This window comes from Callorhinus ursinus, unplaced genomic scaffold, assembly GCF_003265705.2.
Source record: "Callorhinus ursinus isolate GAN/ISIS: 27379988/994484 unplaced genomic scaffold, GSC_fseal_2.0 scaffold30, whole genome shotgun sequence".
In the NCBI taxonomy this organism is placed as follows: domain Eukaryota; kingdom Metazoa; phylum Chordata; class Mammalia; order Carnivora; family Otariidae; genus Callorhinus; species Callorhinus ursinus.
The window spans coordinates 13,798,387-13,817,175 of record NW_027397092.1 but is presented as its reverse complement, the minus strand read 5'-3'; the positions used below and the strand labels follow the sequence as shown (position 1 = coordinate 13,817,175).

The window sequence follows — 18,789 nt, the reverse complement described above, 5'->3', positions numbered from 1 at the left end:
TGTACCAACAAAATTCTTCCTCACATGGCCTGTTTCTTAACTTTACGATCCCCGAATACCCATCTGTGACTAGGCAGTACTTAAAGAAGGCAATTGAGTGTCTTTTCTCCCCACACTTCTCTACTCTTTTTTGTCCCATCAATGAGTACACGGGCTCAAAAAGCTACTGTAATATTGGGCTGACTTAAGAGATCATACACCTAAAGAGCTGAAAAAATCTGGTAAAAACCAGGAGACCCAAAGCCCTCTGCACATACCAGACCACATCAGGAATATTATGCCCATGCATCACATTGTAAAAAAGACATTTATAAACAAGAGTGTATGCAAACCAGAAATCAGGGGTCACTTTGTTCCAAATTCCACCCAGAGAAGAAATCATTCATCAACACCTGTGATAAATATTTAATATTCTGCTTACACATTTCAATCACTAATAGGGCAGTTACTGCTCTGAAGCAATCCAGGCCTCTACTGGACAGCAGTAAGTCTCAGAAATATTTCTTTAAAAGGCTTCTTCACCACCAGGTTAAATCATGAGTTCTGACTGTACTTCCTAAGCACCTTTTCACATTTCAAATACATGACAAATACTCTCATGGCCTCTCTGTATGTGACCAGTTACCATAACGATCCCTGATACAAAATCTGTCTTCATTCTTTTCACTTTACTTGGATGCTCTCTAGTTTATGAATGTCATTCTTAGGTATGATTTTCTTTGATTTTAAGGTATGGAAGTGAATGTTCAATAAAAAATGTCTAGCACTTAGGATGAGTTAAAATAACAGACTATAAGAAAAGTAGCACATTAAGAACCTGGTAGAGACTGGCAGAGGACAACAAGAGAGGAAGTGCTTTTATTTATAATTATTTACCATTCTTTATTAGGAAATACTTCAAACCTTCAGAAATATACAAGACAATAGAATGTCCAGGAATCCATTCCCAATATTTAAGAAATGTTAACATTTATGTACTGTAGATAATTTTTAAAAAATATAACAACTTCTTGATTCAGTTGAAATGGATCAGCACACATTCCCAAAACCAATTCCCTTCTCTTATTGCTAAGAGGTTACTACACTGAAGATGTGTGTATCTTTTGCACTCATGTTTTAAATTTCCTCTACATATGTATTGTCTTTACAAGTACTACGATGAGCATGCTTGGACCTATCTAAAAAGGTTCACTCTAGTGGCTGTACTGAGGATAGACTACAGATGGGGGAAAGGTCATATGATAACAGGTTATCGGCGGCTCAAGTAGAAGGTGAGCTTGCGATGTTTGAACGTGCACCCTGAAGGAAAGAAAGGAATTCGGGACCACACTGTGATCTTTGGTCCTTGCCAAATGACCATCAGCAGGACGAAGAATAATGTGGGGAGAGGATAATTTGGGGTTGGAGTGGGAAAGATGATCACTTCAGTCTGAAACATGTTAAGTTTGATATATCTACTAGACCTCATGTTGAAAAGTCAAATACATATCTGGACATATGAACTTGGAGCTCAAAAGAGAGGTCTAAATTAGAGTTACTTATTTTGGAACCACTGGCGTACAGTTGGCATTTAAGCTATGAGACTGGGTAAGATCCCCAAATAAGTGTACACAGGGCAGAAAAGAAGGCCCATGACTGAGCACTATGTCACACCTGTTGGGAAGATACAGAGAAGAAGAATAGTCAGTGCAGCATGAGAGGGAGCAGTCAGGCAGCAGTAGGGTCCTGGATGGCAAGTGATAAAAATGTGTATCAAGAGGGAGGGACGGCATGATCAGCTATTCCCAATGCTGCTGTGGGTGAAGTAAGAGAAGAATGTATCAGTAGCCCCAAGTGAATACTTGTCTCTGTCTGGTCCACATCCTCCATCCTTTGCAATTAACTATTCTGAAATACAGATATTTATTTGTTTATAATTCAAATAAAAAGTTAGAACTACCATTCAATTCCTTATTTCATTAATGCTAAATGCAATATCAATTTTAATGGAAGATGGGGAAAATTGCCTCTGCAAATTCTCTTAGTAATCTAGGATGAAATGACACATCTGTATCAGAACACATGGATTTATTTGAAGGGTTAGGGACTTTCTTGTCTCGTTACCTAACTAGACTTCAATGCCACGTGGCCAGTACTTATTCCACCTTTCAAAAGCTTGAAATTAATTATTTTTTATTTGGTAGACTCAACATATGAATTTTAGCACTTTGTGTACCTTTCTTACAATATTATGAATTTATTCTTACCTTGTAAAGTACTTAGCACAGTCCCTAGCTGGCTACCCATGAGCATTCTCTTCTCATTTCTATTTCCTACACATTCTTCTGAAATTTTTGAAGGCTGTGTAGGAAATTGAAGGTTACAGGAAAACAAAGAAATCAACCCATCATTTCTGCGGGTATGCATTTTATAGTTACTTTGATCACTTGGCCATGAGAAGTCACTGTGTCATTTATTTGTACTTGAATGAGGAAGTGTCAGAGTCCTTTTGGAAATCAGATCCTAGAGGCCACGTTAGCACTAAAAATTTGAAAGGAATTTTGGTGGAAGAATGTTAGTGAGAGAACTTCATTTCACTGCTCAATCAACCAACAGACATTTCCTGGAATGCAAGGGCTAGTTAGGTTTATATGTTTTCATTCAGACCTATTTAATCAAATTGATGTACAAGTGGCACATGGGTATACCACTACTTATTAACCTAATTTAATATTCCTCATTCACTTAATTAATAAAAAATATCTAATAGGTAGCATTTCTAAAAGTCGAGAAGATTATTTCATGAACTGACTAAAATATTTTCCGTTCCTCATTTCCATTTTTCTTAAACACATTTAAAGCCCTTACAGTGATGCCAGATAAGTTCTAAGTAACTTACTACATCTTAAAAGGTGAAGACAGAGACCCTGAGAGGGTAAGTCAATTGTCTAAGGTTACACAGTACGATTATAATAGGGGAGTGTGGATTCAAACCCACACAATGGCTCCTAAGTTCACACTCTTAATATAAAGGAGCCAAGGAGCTCCACAAGTAAGCTTGTTACCTCTGGCATTCTGTCTGCAATTACTAATGACTAAGGTTTTTTTCCTGTAAACTTAGTACTAAACTTAAAAATATATATATTCAGTTTTAGCTGCATGTAGAAAGAGCTTTTCCTAAATGGAGTTTTTCGGTGTTTGGGGTATGTTTATAGGTTGTAGCATATGAAATTGCTTTTTATTGTATTTCAGACATTCATATATTGACAATTTCATACAACTCAACCTATCCAGAACAAACCTTAAGCATAAAGGGTAAGTAAGGCAGAGGATAGGACCACTGAAAGACTAAATTCAGTACTTCATCACATGGGGCCAGTGTTAGCGTAAGCAAGTCATATAACCTCCTTGGTGCTTATTTTTTCACTGTTAGAGTAAAAAACACTAAGGTGTGTTGATCCCGACACCTGAGAAATTAACAGTTTAACCTGTAAAAAAATCTCATCAACAACAACGTTCAAAACAAACACTATGTTATCATTCCAAAAAGAGAGCCAAAGCCCTAATCACAAAATGTGGATGCTTCCAAAGCATCTGTATAACTCAGAGTATGCTTCCTAGAAAATATGAAAACAAGCAATCTTGGGAAATTATAACTGAGCCATGCATCCATCCAGGAAACTAAGAGCCAATGGTCTGGGAAAGATTCTCATAAAAGATAAAATGGAAGATCTGAGATCACTGAATAAATAAAGGAAAGGTTAAGGGCCTTGCAGTTCTGTTTGAAAACTGAAGCTGCCACAGGCCAGTAAATTTTGAAATGGGCTTCTTCACAGGGACATCACTGAGCATCTCACCACAGGCTATGGAGACGAGATCACTGTGGTTACCAAAAGGACCTTACAGATGATTAACACATTCCAAATTACACAGATGAACACAGGAAAGAGAATTCAACAGGCACTGTTTCCTCTCACTTCTGTCACATCACCTTTCTTTTTCTTTTGATAATGAGCTTGAAGATGAGAAGACCCACCAACAGTTTTAATTAAGTGTATAAATCATACTTTAATTTTCATAATGGGCACTCAATACATGCTAGCCTGTATGTGATAATGTCAGAATTACTACCTACTGACTTGGGTAGTAAACCAAAACTATGAAAGAAAGCTAGATAGGCCCAGTTGTGACATTAAAAGTCTGATCTTCATAGACTACTGAGGCTTTGTAACATTTCTAAATGTATTCTATACTCCGGATTAATTTCCTTAAACACCACTCATTCATTTAAAAAACACTCATGCCAAATTTTGTTCACTTTTCAGCCTTAGGAGCTAGGCTGATGCTTGGCAGATAAAAATGGGTGTGAGCGTCTGTGCAAAGCTTAGCCAGGACAAAGGCAACATTAAGAGTGAAATTAAAGCAACCCTTTCCTATCTTATGAATAACAGCTTCCTGTCCATTAAATGAAATGATATATGTGAAAGCACTTTATACAACTATAAATCTCTACAGAAAGCAAACTATTCCTGTGTTCTACCTTACAGAGTCCTAAGTACTTTATCTCTAGATAACTAAGATTTTCAGTTCAACATAAAAGCCTGGTATGTTTCTTGTGCTGACTGTTAATAGGATCTCTAGCAGAAAGCAAATAAAACCAGAGGCCTAAAAATCACACCACCCAAATAATACAGAATACGGTATTGCTTCATGCTTTCTTTGGGTCTTGCAATTTATCTGGGACTTATTATTTATTCAACTTATCCAACATGTAGACTTCAAATCCATATATGGGTACGAATCCCTTCAGGTCTGATTCAACAACTACCCAAAGAATACATATGAATTACAGTTCTCACTAATTCAGGATATGCTAAATTGTTTTAAAGAGTTGAAGACACATGAGAATATTCCAAACTGAGAAAGTTCATCTAGAAAATGTTATGCTATTTAGAATTCAGTACAGATGCCAAGAGAAAGGATAAATGTATTTATTACTTTACATATACAAAAAGAACACACAAAACTTTAAAATTCAGTTATATTAATTAGTATATATGCTAATTATATATTTTTTATATATATTATGGTCCATGAATAGGAATCTGACCATTTAGAACTGAATCAAGACACTTATTATAAACTATATATATATGTATATATATATATATGCACATGCACACCCATATATACTTACTATAAGACACACTTCTATTAAATTTAAAAACAGATCTCAAAGGCCATAAAATAGAAATACTTAACATTGACCTACTACAGCAGGAGGTTTTTTGTTTTTGTTTTTTGTGGGGGAAGGGCAGAGGGAGACAAAGAATCCCAAGCAGCTTCCACACCCAGCATGGAACCTGACGTGGGGCTTGAACTCACAACCCTGAGATCATGACCTGAGCCAAAATCAAGAGTGAGACGCTTAGCCGACTGAGCCACCCAGGTGCCCGTACAGAGTGAGTTTTTAAGCAACTTTATTTATAGAAGTTTAAAATGGTAAGAGTTTAACTTTATGGTTGAAATGCACTGTTATATATATAATAAATAACATCATATGTTGAAAAATTACCATCTTGCTTTTTAAGCCTTGACTCAAATTTTTCTCTGTATCCTGACAGTGCCTTTGAAGAGAAGAAAATAATCTTGAAACTCTTCAGGAATTAAAACAAATGCCCAGGTTGTATAGATATCTAAGAAAGAAATTTTAGTTGCCTCAACTTTACTGTTGAATCAGTAATAATTATATTGGAAAGAGTATCTCATTAAGTTTCACATGTAGTAAGGTAAATAGTATGAGGACCTACAAAAGTGAGCAGGAGGATGCTAGAAGCAAAGGAGAAAAGAAGTGATGTCTCCTCTCTCCCTCTCTCTCTCTCTCTCTCTCTCTCTCTCACACACACACACACACACACTCATTTATTGTAAATTGGCATTACACCTTTTGAACTTCCTAAACTCACTTTTTAGTTTTAGTAGCTATTTTATAGTTTCCTTAGGATTTTTATATATATAATCACATTGCCTGCAAATAAAAACAATTTTACCTCTTCCTGTTCTATCTACACATCTTTAATTTTTAAATCAGTTTACTTTTGCTTATGGTTAAGACTTCTGGTGCAAGATTGAATAGAAGTGGTTAAAATGGATATCCTCATCTTATTACTGGTGATATACACACAGTCCTCTGCATTTAAAAATGATGTCAACCATGAGGTTTTTTTGTTTTGTTTTGTTTTTGTTTTTTGTAGACGTGCATTGACAGGTTTTGGTACCTACAATCTCGTCTTAGTTTACTGAACATTTTTATCAGAAATTAATGTTAAATTTTGTCAAACTATTTTCCTGTATTCATTGGCATTGTTGTATAGTTTTTCTCTTTCATTTGTTTCATATAGTGAATGACACTGATAGACATTTTTAAGGTTAAGCCATCCTTGCATTCTTGGGATAAATTCCTTCTGGTCATGATATATTGCTCTTTTTACCTATTGCAGGATTTGATCTTCTAATAGTTGGTAAGTATTTTAGTGTCTATGTTTCTGTGAAATTAGACTACAGGTTTTTTGTGGGTTTTTTTGGCAGTATCTTTAACTGTTTTTTGTTTGTTTGTTTAAGGGAGAGAGAGAGATGGGGGAGAGAGCAGCAGAAGGAGAGGGAGAGAGAGAATCCTAAGTAGGCTCCATTCCCAGCACAAAGCCCGACATGGGGCTCAATCCCATAACCCTGAGATCATGACCTGAGCCAAAATTAAGAGTTGGACACCCAAGTGATTGAGCCACCAGGCACCCCTCTTTATCTGTTTTTGATATCAGGATAATCCTGGCCCCATAAAAGTATCAGGAACTCTTCTGTCCCTTCAAATGACTTGAAAGAATCTGTGGTATTTCATCTATAGATGATTAACATAATTCACTGATGAAGGCATTTGGGCCTGGAATTTTCTTTGTGGGAAAAGTTTTAATTACAAATTCAATTATACTATATTTAGGGCTCCACAGATGTTCCACATTATTTTTGTCAGTTTATTTATATGTATCTTTCAAGGATTTGTCCTTTTTACCTAGTGTTGTAAACTTTTTTGACATAAAGTGGTTCATAATATTTCCTTATTATAATTTTAATTCCAAAGGAACTGTTGTGATATCTCCTTTTTATTCCTAATATTGATAATTTGCATTTTTTCTTTGATCAATCTAGCTAGAGATATAGCAATTTTATTGTACTTTCCAGAAATTTTATGTTTCTCCACTTTTTCTGCTTTAACTTCAATGATTTCTGTTCTTACATATATTATTTCCTTCTATGCATTTTGGGTTTAATTTGCTCTTCTTTTCCTAATTTAACATTGAACTATCTTATTCCCTGACATTAAGTATTTAATGATATAATCTTCCCATAAGTATTACTCAGCTGCATCCCAAATATTTTGATATAGTGTTCTCATTTTCATTCATTTCTAATTTTTTTTAAGTTCCCTAGTGAGTTCTTCTTTGATTTAGGTACTATTTGGTAGTGTATTTTTTCACTTAAAAATTTATACTAATTTTCAGGCATTATTTTGTCGCTGATTTCCATTAATTCCACTGTCGCCAGAGAACACATTAATATGTTTTCAGTTATTTAAAATTTGTTGAGAAGAGTTTAATAGCCCCAACACATATGATCTAGCTTGATGACTGTTCTATGTGTATTAAATACAGAATTTTCTGGAAGTGCCAGTTAAATCAAGTGGGTTGGTGGTATTGCTCAGTCTTTCCATTTTTAAAAACAAATTTTTCTACGGGCACATGGGTGGAGCAGTCGGTTGAATGTCTGACTCTTGGTTTCGGCTCAGGTCATGACCTTGGAGTCAGAGAACTGAGTCCAGGGCGGGGCTCTGGGCGCAGCATGAAGTTTGCTTAGGACTCTCTCTCCCTCTCCCTCTGCCCCTCCCCCCCCCCGGGCTCATGCTCTCTTTCTCTGTCATAAATGTTTAAAAATTTTTTAAAAAATTCTATTTGTTCTACTAATTACCAAAATGTGAGTAAAGATGAGAAGAAAAAATAACAGTTTGACAATACCAGGAGTTTGTTGGTATGGGTGTGGGAAAATACAAGCTGGCAAGAGGAAACAGTCTTATAATCACCATGAAGAACAATTGGATAATATATAATAAATATGAAGATGTGTATGTCCATAAGCCAACATATTACTGATAGGTATATACCTAAGAGAAACTCTCACACATGTGCACACAGAACTCACAAAAGGATGATCATTATTATATTGCTGGTAACTCCAAAATATAAAAACTAAAGGGGAGGGTGAGGTGGATAAACATCAATCAATAGGGGAATGGATAAACTCTACTGTGTACAAATAAATATTGCAATTTAAAGGATGGACAAGACATGCTCGCTTTAGCAGCACATAGACTAAAATTGGAATGATACAGAGAACACTGGCAAGGCCCCTGCACAAGGATAACAAGCAAATTCATGAAGCATTCCATATTTTTAAAAAATTAAATTAAAAAAACTCAAAAATGCAATATGAATTTTTAAAAGCCAAGTTCTAGAAAGATGTGTGTAGTATGATTCCGTTTGTGCAAATGTTTAAAATACAAAACAATGCTGTTATAGATTTTTATGGATGCATACCTATATAATACAATTATTAAAGTATGGATGGAAAATATGTATACAAATTTGAGAACAGTGGTTACATCTGGAAACTCAGAAAATAAAATGGTTGTAGAAAAGCACCCACAAGGGCTTCAACATCATGTGCAAAATTTCAAAATAAAAATCTTAAGCAAACAAATGGTAAAATGTTAACACTCATGAAACCTGGGTGTTAGCTGTATTTAGTCTTTGTGCTTTTCTGTACACTTGAATAGTTTTATAATTGGAGGTTTAGGTGTAGCCTTTAACGACTAAAAGAGTAATAGAAAAATGGGCAATGATTATCTGCATGCAATCCATGGAAGAAAGGTGAGTTATGGAAAGAACCATTAAAAATTCACAAAATATGTTTTCATACAAAAGGAAGGTTGATATTCACTATGGATGAAGATATGAAGAAAAGGGTGCTCTTAGGTACAATAGGTGAGTGTGTAGACAGGTCTAGCTTTTCTGGAAGGTGATTTAGCAGAATATATCAAAATTTCAGTCTTGTAAGCCCTGTGTTGCCTCCCCCAACTAAAATAACATTTCCAGGAATACCTCTGGTACTTACACTCATATAGGTGTGCAAAGATCTATGTAACTGATTATGGTATTGTGAAATTAGTGTTATTTGTGTTAGTGTAAAAATGGCACCAAAACCTAAAGTCTGGCAACATGGGAAGTTTTCTTAATGGCCACTACCAGGGAGAAGTATAGCAAGAGCCACCCAGGATGTAGTCCATGCAAAGATCACCCCAGAGAACTGTGCTGTGCATGTGTCCAGCTTCATGTACCAGACTTAATACCATGTACCATACCAGGCTCTTCTCTCCAACGGTGATTCTCAGTGGGTATATTTGTATCCCCCACTCCGAGGAGGGGGTGCAGAATCTGGCAATATCTAGACACATTTTTTGCTGTCCTGATGGGGCATCTAGTGGGTAGAGCCCAAAGATGTTATTAAACATTCTACAATACACAGAACAGCCCCCCACAACAACTATCCTACCCAAAATGTCATCAGGGGTGAGGTTGAGAAATCCTGCTCTGGGAGTAACTTATTTGCATTATTTCTCTAATCTCAACTACAACCATATGAAATAGGAAATATTTTTCCTTGTTTTAAGTACGAAACAGAATGTCAGAGAGATGAAATATTTTATCCAAAGTAACAGAGGTAATAGATGGAAGAGCTGCTTGTTCTTAACTAAGAAGTTATATTAGCATTTTAAGTAAATTATTGTGCTCTCATATTATGGAATATTATACAGTTGTTTAAAAATTTATATAAATGGCATAAAATGATCTTGAGGCTACAAACTTGTAGAAGATATTTTTAATGTGTATACCTAATACTGGTATCCCAAAAGAATAAAAATCTCCTACCATTCACTTAACAAAAAAGTTACAGAAGACACAAAATATATAATCCCATTTGTATTATATAAGCAAAATTAAGTGTATGAAAATACCAGAAATGTTATTTACCCATGGCCCTACCTACACACCCAAAGAAAATCCTAAGAATGGAATTTTCCTTAAAAGATAATGCTTTTATAAAAATTCATTTAGAAAATCTCAACATAAAAATATCTGATGAAAATCTGCCATCGTACACAGCAAATGCTGATGGTGTGATTTCTAGAAATGTAAATAAAAGGTCGGTGATTAGTGGGAGAGGGTGGTGTAGGTGGTAATGGATAGTTACAGCAATGTCATGGAGCAGCATCGATAACAGTTCTTGGTTCTTACAAGTTCTGTTGCAATGTAAACAAGTTTATGGAGCAGCACTTAACTCAAATTTTACAAATCTATATATAATATGATGGTACATTTTTTTTTTTGATCACTGTGTTCTTTGGGAATTAAGAAATCTGGTAGCTCTCTTAATTTGGAGCAATAAAGGGAACAAAATACCCCAAATGAAGTATCTTCCATTCCATGTATATGAAACAGAAAAATGAAAAAGGTAGGGGGATAATTCAACTTGACACTGTCTGGATGACTGAAGGCCCTTAAATTGATAGAATTCATGATGTGAGCCATTTTTGCCTGGAGAGAGTTTATAACTACAAATTGAATTTCTCAATAGAAATAATGCTGTTCTGGAGTGCCTGGTTGGCTCAGTCAGGTGTCTGACTCTTAATTTCAACTCAGGTCATGATCACAGGGTCCTGAGATTGAACTCTGTATCAGGCTCTGTGCTTGGCAGGGAGTCTGCTTGAGATTCTTTCCCTCTGCCCCTCGCCCTGCTCATGCCCTCTCTCTCTCTCTCAGATAAATAAATAAATCTGAAAGAAGAAAGAAAAGAAAGAAAAAGAAAGAAAGAAGAAAGAAGGAAAAAGAAAGAATGCTGTTCAGATTTACTAATTTTTCTTCAGGGAGCTTTGGCATTTTATGACATTATTTGTCCCTTTCATCTAAGTCACTGAATTTATTGTCACAAAGTTATTCATTATAGTTCCTCGTTATCCTTTTCATGTCTATTGCATTTGTAATGATGTCCTCACTCTAATTATTTATATTGAGTATTTGCATTTTTTATCGTTTTTTTCTTGAAAAATAGTTTATTATTTTTATTTTTTTAAAGCACCAACTTTTGATTCAACTAATTTTCCCTATTCCTGTTCTATTCTCTTTTTCATTGATATCAGCTCTTATTTTTATTTCTCCTTTCTGCTTAATTTAGGTTTCATTTGCTCTTCTTGTTCTAATTTCTTCATGTGTATACTGAGATAATTGATTTGAGATCTTTTTTCCTATGTATGTGATGCAAATATTTTCCTCTATGCACCAATTTAGTTATAGTCCACAAATTATAATATGTCATATTTCATTTCCATTCACTTCCCCATATTTTCTAATTTCCTTTGTGATTTCTTCCTTGACCCCTATGATATCTAGAAGTGTATTACTTCATTTCCAAATATTTGAGGATTTCCCAAATACTTTTCTCTTACTGATTTCTATTTTTAATTTTGTTGGACTGAGAAAACTTACTTTGTAATATTTCACTCCCCTTAACTTCATGGAGACTTACTTTATGGCCCAGAATAAGGTATTACGCTGGAATATATCCTCTGAGCCCTGGAAAAATAATGTGTGCTCTGGGGTGGTAGGGTAGAATGCTCTACAAATGTCAGACTAGTATTCAGACAAATACACCAGAAGAACCCTCTGCACATCAGAAGACCTCCCTTATGGCACTGCTGTGTCTTCTTTAGTCCTTTGGCAAATTCTAGCTTCCTTGGCTTCTCTCAAATTCCAACTCTGTCTCTTTAATTCCATAGGATGCCGGGCTCCATTTTTGTTCCCTTCCAGTGCTGCAGCCTCTCTCAGGTTGTAAACTGGGACATACGCATATTCTTCACCGGTGTCTTTTCTCTGAGGAATGACTGCCTTGTGCTACCTTTTGTCCCATGCCCGAAAATCCGTTAATTCACATAGTTTGCCTGATATTCTAACTCCTATTTCATCATGGCTAGAAGTCAAAGTTCCAGGAGTTCCAATAAAACTTTTTTATTCTACTTGGACACTTTTCAAACCAAATATTCTATGAAAATGACATGATATTTAACAGAAAACAACGGAGCTGAGGACACTCAAGTTAAAAGAGCCTAGAGTTCACCTCCTACTCTTAACCCGCCCCTTCATTCTCTTCTGCTCTAACACCTGAAACATAACAACTTCTGAAACAACGCTTCGGAACTTCATAGTCAACTCAGTCTTCAAACCACCTCCATGAAGGGTATTAACTTTCAAACCAGGCAGACCTAGATTTGACTCCAAGCTTGCTTCCTGGGAGACCTCAAGCAAATTCCTAAACTTCCTGATCAACAAAATGGGTGTAAATGACACCTTCCTCACAGGATTACTATAAAAACTACACAGGTAACTGTTTAAAAACCACCAGGTACAGTGCCCAAAACTGAACTGATTCATAAATTATCATTCTGTTTGTAGCTGTTTTCACAGTCATTGCTGACTATACTAAGAGAGATAAAGGATTCTATGTATTCCAAAGAACAAAACCAAGATTAATTCCAAGATCCCAGGATTTTCCAACAGCATTTTCCAACAATGAAACTGGCAAGTGACATTAGTAAATTCTTTGGTTTCAGAAGTGTTTATGGCATTGGACTCTGTCAGGCATATTTTAAAGAAAATCTCTCTACTGTGTGCTAATTTCTTGCTTTAAAATTTTTGAGAATACTAATACAAGACAGCAACTAGAAGGATAGGTTACATTAAAAATCAGTAATTTCTGGGAGCCTTGGAGGCACAGTCAGTTAAGCGTCTGACTCTTGATTTCAGCTCAGGTCATGATCTCAGGGTTGTGAGATGGAGCCTGCTTAAGATCCTCTCTCTCCCTCCCCTCTTCACTCCAGCCCTCTCTCTGCCTCTCAGAAAAAAATTAGTAATTTCTATTATGTCAAATTCTATTCTTATATCTACTCCATGTCAAATTCCACCCTACACCTTGGATCAAAGAATTAAAATGATGTGAATGTAATACATCTCTGATAAATAAAACTGAAGCAACAAAATATTTTCACCGCATACACACACATGCTCTGACACGCGTGCGTATGCACGCACGCGCGCACGCGCACACACACACACACAAACACACACACAGGTGTGACTTTGAATTTCACCTCCTGGCCTTACCAGCTGCCTGATATGGCTGATTTACTCAATATCCATGAGCTTCAGCATCTCATCTATAAAATCAAGCCAGAGCATGTATCTTAGTGGGTTTCTATGAAAGTCAGCCATACCTATGGTAGTATGAGTATGAGTATGAGTACGGTGTGTGGTAGTGCTCAACAAATATAGCTATTATATACTGGGCCTCGAGTCTTTTCTTTTAAAAATTGATGCAAATAGAATTCTTTTCACTGATCTTTATTGATCTGAAAAAGAAAAAGTTGGAGGCATCATCTACTTCCTGCCCTTATAGGTATGATTAGTAGAAAAGTCTAGTACCTCTATTTCTTGCAGGTATGTCTCCTGTATGCCACTGCCAGGGTACGGAAAGCTACTCACACCTATGCATTCATTTGAACGGGTCATTTATTTTCTAAGAACATGTAGACATACCACAATCAAAAGATTTTGTTAATCCAATTTATAAACTGTAAAGTACCTTAAAGACCTGTTATTATCACAGTTATAACCATTTATAGTATTATGGAGGTCCTCCATTGTCTTCTCTTGCTCTTCCATTGTATTTTTTTAAATCTCCAAGATTAATTTATTGGAATCCATTTCAGAATTACAGGAAAGGGAGAGGATATAAGCACTGAACAGAACTGAGTGTGTATCTTCTAGAGAAATGGGTAATGGAAAGAAATGAGAGAAGGATTAAGTAAACAGTTGATTATGCAGTTCCAATATAGAGTCTGATGTATTCTCTTACAAGTCTATGGTGAGTTATTAATAGGTTCCTAACATATAAGACCATGTGACCAAGCGCCCAAAAATTGGACACTGTGCATTTGTGGAGACTCCACAGCTAAGGCAAGGGCAGCCAAGCTATTAGAACACTTACTAAAATACTACAACTGAGCTAACTATAGGCAAATGCTTTGGAGCTCTCTTAATCCATATTAATGTGCAGTGCTGGGCTGTCCCCAGGGATGCTCTAGTATGTTATTCCAAAAGCATTTCAAATAGAAGTAAGGGGTTTCCACATTCTTAAGCTTAGAACATGTTCTAAATATGCACCAGTGGATTTGCTTCTCCTCTTTCATCTTTCCAACCACTGACCCCCTTCATGACTCTACCTCTCTCCAAGGAAGGTTGTGTCAACTCACATAGATTATGTAAACTCTTGGGGCCTGACAAGGAGAAAAAACTATAGAAACTGAAAAGGCAAAATAAACGATCATGGGAATTAAATTAGTAGTCAAACATATTTCTTCAATTTACTATTCTACCAGCTTAAATTTGGACCCAAATTTCAAGTGGTATTTGTAAATATGTCTTGTCCATTTTCCCCTGACCACTCCAAAGCATCTATCCTGGCAAAATGCTTGGGCCATCCTTTTATTTCTTAAAGCTCAAATATAAGATTTACAGGGATGAAAATCTGGTTTAATCCTGACCTACAGTCAACTTAAGCAGAAGAAATTTAAGCACATTAAAAAATATATATATAAAGATTTCCTGTGTTTATCTCCCTACATTATCATTCAAAACTAAAAATTTAAATATAACTATTTGGATATCGTTACTTTTTATTTCACGAGCCAAGTTTTTCCAGAACAAGTTGCAACTAGGTATTCATAAATGTTCACCTTCTAAAAGGTGAACATAAATGTTCACCTTCTAAAATGACACCAAGTCCACATTTGCTTTCATATTAAATTTCATAAATTCTATGATGCTGTCAGTTTTATAACAGACCCCTATGTAAGAGCTGCTAAAATGTGAAAAATTAGCAACTGGAATTAACTAAATACAATATTTCTATCTTTTATGATAGACAAATACATCAACTGTCTAAGGGCCTTTATTTTCCTAACATTTCCTCAATCATGATTCCTAGAGCTAGAAGACATCTGTCCACACTCATATTACCAGAGAAATTATATTGCTTTAGTTTTTAATAAAAGGCTGTATACTGGAAATCTTGGCTTCATTTAAATAAACAGAATTATTTGGATATAAGTTTACATTTAGGGAATAAGTCTGAATGTTTGTGACTAAAATCTACTTCCTGAAAGATTGATTTGGATTTTTTAAGTTTCTTTGAACTTACTTATTTTATTTGAACCTTGACCCTAACAACTTTGGTCTTTTTCACAGCAATGGGATATATGAAGCAGCACTGGAGTATGATACCTAGATTCACATCCTAATTGTGCAAAGATATTAAGTGTAAAACTTCCTATTTTGTATATCTTATTTGTACAACTCCAAATGAGTGGTTTTCCTTGTTCTCATAAATCCCAATGAATTTTAAATCTTGTGTACTATAATACGGGCTATCAGTAGCTAATTCTGCTCCTTATCAATCAACACAGTGTTCAAAAACGTCCCCTAATGACTGCTCTAGTAATAATAATTTCCAGATAACAAAAAAGCTTTTGTGTTGTTTCAGATGGAATCGCTCCCAAAATTGACCTTTAAACACAATTCCTATCAAAGTCCAGCAGACCCTATGTCAATATTAACAATCTGATCCTAAAATTTTGATAGAAATGTGAAGGATAGAGAATAGCCAAAACATTTTTTGAAAAGAAATCAAACTTGAAGTTCCCAAAAACATATTACAAAGCTACATAAATCATGACCTTATGCTATCGACATAAGGATAAACATTTATATTCATATAAAGAAGAGTATTAATAATTCAAAAGTAAGCTTGTATTTATGGTTGACTTTCAACAAAAATCCTATGGCATTTCATGAGGAAAGAACAAACTTTCCAGTAAACGGTGTTGAGAGAAAATTGGATATACACATGAAAGAGATTAATTTGGACTCTGCATTCACACCAAACACAAAAACTAACTCAGAATAAATCACAGACCTAAATATGAAAACCAAAAAAGTGTGGAAGAAGATATATGTGACCAATGGGAGAAAGTCTATGCAACTTTAAGTTAGACACAGAATTCTCAGATACAACACCAAAAGTACATTTGCTAAAGAAAAAAAAGATAAACAGGATTTTTTTTCAAAATTTATAAAAATTAGCTTCAGAAGACACCATTAAGAAAATGAATAGAAATGCACAGACTGGAAGAAAACAGTAGCATATTGTGTATGTCTGACAAAACATTTACACCCAAGTATATAAAGAACTCTTAAAACCAAATAGTCAAAAGACAAAAAAAAACTAACTTAAAATAGGCAAAGATCTGATTAGACATTTCACCAAAGATGATTTATGAGTAGCTATGAGACAGCACCATACAGTCATACATGACTGTATGGAGCATGACAAGATGCTCCATACAGTCATCAGAGATATGCAAGTTAAAACCACAAGGAGATACAACCGCACAACCATAGATTAGTTATGATCAAAATGAGACAATAACAGGTGTTGTTGAGGATGTGGAAAAACTGGAATCCTGATACTTTGCTGGTAGGAATACAAACTGGTGAGTACTTTGTAAAAGAATTCGCCAGTTTCCTAAAATATATGTTTCCTAAAATATATAAAATGACCTAGCAATTCCGCTTCTAGACATCTACCCCCGGGAATGAAAATATATACCTACACAATGACTGTTCATATTACCATTATTCATAAGTGAAAAAATGGAAACAACCCAAAGTTCTACAACTTATGAAGAGATAAACAAAATGTAGTGTTATCTAAACAATGGCTTATTGGGGTGCCTGGGTGGCTCAGTCGGTTAAGCATCAGACTCTTGATTTCCACTCAGGTCATGATCTCAGGGTCATGAAATTGAGCCCTACACTGGGCTCCACGTTCAGCATGGAATCTGTCTGTCGCTCTCCCTTCCCCTGCTTGTGCTCTCTCTCTCAGATAAATATATAGAATCTTTTTTTTTAAAAAAAAATTTTTTTAAATGTTTATTACCCAGCAAGAAAAAAAATGAACTACTGATACATGCTACCACATGGAAGAACCTCAAAAACATTACACTAAGTTTAAGAAGCCTTAAACACAAGAGTCCAAATTTTATATGACTTCATTTATATGAACTATAAAGGCAAATCTATTGAAACAGAAAGTAAATTAGTGGTTTCCTGGGACTGCGGGTAGGAACAGAGTGACTGCAAATGGGTATGAGTGACCACTTGGGGGTGACAGAAATGTTCTAAAACTGGATAGCAGTGATAGCTGCACAATTCTATAAATGTACTAAAAGTCACTGCATTGTACATTTCGGTGAATTTTAGGATAAATAAATCATACCAGAAAAAAAAGATAGTAGGGGAAAAGGCATTCACAAGATCCTTTATGTTACATTTTAAATAATGATTTACCCTAGAAAAATCAGCTTGGCATGTTCATGAATCTATCTTACTAATGAGAAATAATTATGTTTTTTAATTTTATTTTTATTTTATTATGTTATGTTAGTCCCCATACAGTACATCATTAGTTTTTGATGTAGTGATCCATGATCCATTGTTTTCATATAACAGCCAGTGCTCCATGCAGAACGTGCCCTCCTTAATACCCATCACCAGGCTAACCCATCCCCCTACCCCCTCCCCTCTAGAACCCTCAGTGTTTCCCAGAGTCCATAGTCTCTCATGGTTCATCTCCCCTTCCGATTCCCCCCCTTCCTTTTTCCCTTCTTTCCCCTAATGTCCTCCGTGCTATTCCTTATGTTCCACAAGTAAGTGAAACCATATGATAATTGACTTTCTAATGAGAAATTATTAGATTCTACTTAGAAAAATTTCTGCACAGCAACATTCAACTTAAGATACTGATTCAATATTTTTTAAAACATTACTAATTAGAACCGCCTATTTTGAACGGACAAAATTCTAACTGGAGATCTACAGAGACAAAGGAATTATCCATTAGTAGACAAAACAGAGGATGCTAAATTAAATTTATTAAAAGACAGATATTTCCACAATGAATCACTCAGACATTACGCCTTGTTAGTTGTATTTTTACATAATTGTTACTTCCATGATAAATGACTCAAACTTTCTATTTTGTTGTAATAAAATTCTGAAATGTTACGTATTCTATCTGCAAGCACACAACCAGAGTCAGAAAACAACACAAAAACCCTATGCTAATTATACATAAGTTCCTCAGTCAATAACTGAACCGTCCATCCAAGAACTGGGTACACTAAAATATTTGCTGATAATATAACACTTTTATAATGAAAATGTACCTATCACATTTTACTTACATACACTGGGATCTAAGTAATAATGGAAATATACCATCTGCACCTATCATATTAGTAGATATAATTATCTGCCTGGCCATTCCTCTTAGCAGGTTAATGTTGTGACTGTTAATTCTAATGAGTTTTATAGGACTCGTGACATCCAAATTCATACAATATAAATGAATAGATGAGACTTGTTATTTTATTTGTTAGTTATTTCTGCCATTTGAGATAGCTTACCATTTAATTCTTACACATCTCCAAGGTCCTCTTAACCCGACCACACTGCCCTGCCATTCCAGGGTAGA

General features: G+C 35.3%; 1 protein-coding gene and 1 non-coding gene across 2 annotated transcripts in view; one reads left to right on the top strand and one right to left on the bottom strand.

The window, feature by feature from the left end:
- ADAMTS19 (ADAM metallopeptidase with thrombospondin type 1 motif 19) overlaps positions 1-18,789 on the bottom strand; it is a 252,836-nt gene that overhangs the window by 214,965 nt on the left and 19,082 nt on the right. The window lies entirely within an intron of this gene.
- On the top strand, positions 8,376-8,482 carry LOC112815209 (U6 spliceosomal RNA). Its single transcript, XR_003205947.1, has one exon. It is a non-coding gene; the product is annotated as a U6 spliceosomal RNA (small nuclear RNA).